At 37.0% G+C, this 484-nt stretch overlaps 1 protein-coding gene across 1 annotated transcript in view; it reads left to right on the forward strand.

Annotated features, from left to right (window-relative positions):
* LOC119589083 overlaps positions 1–484 on the forward strand; it is a gene marked incomplete in the record, with an annotated part of 33,277 nt that overhangs the window by 21,495 nt on the left and 11,298 nt on the right.

Here is a 484-nt window from a genome sequence, read left to right on the forward strand (position 1 = left end):
TGTTACTACTATTATCCTTTTTCTTCATTAATTAAGAATATGTGAATAAAGACGTGGTTTTCGTAGAATTTTAAAAAATCGCGAATTGCCGAGCTTTTGATGATCTTGACTGCTTCTTATTGTTGCGTTTAGCGTCTTTTCTGGGAGCCTTACCCGAGGAGAATGTGGAGCAGAATATTAGTTTTGTTATCTAAACGAACTCGACTTTCAGCTCCCTTTTGACTTCCTCTGGCAACATTTAAATGCAATTGGAAGAGAATAAAAGAATGCCTTTATTTAGCTACTTTTGCAGTAGTGTCTAGCGACTTTTAGCTGAAAAGACTCTACGTCTGTCGAAGGAAAGACATTAATTGATTTATTGGCGTTTTCGAATACCGGGAAGGTGTTCTTGGGCGGTTTTTAGTGTCATGAGATTTTTCCGCTGTTATTCTCTGTGGTCATTTAATGTTGCTATAATCACTGCTACTGTCACCATTATCAACAT

The sequence above is a fragment of the Penaeus monodon genome, chromosome 25 (assembly GCF_015228065.2).
Source record: "Penaeus monodon isolate SGIC_2016 chromosome 25, NSTDA_Pmon_1, whole genome shotgun sequence".
Taxonomy (NCBI): domain Eukaryota; kingdom Metazoa; phylum Arthropoda; class Malacostraca; order Decapoda; family Penaeidae; genus Penaeus; species Penaeus monodon.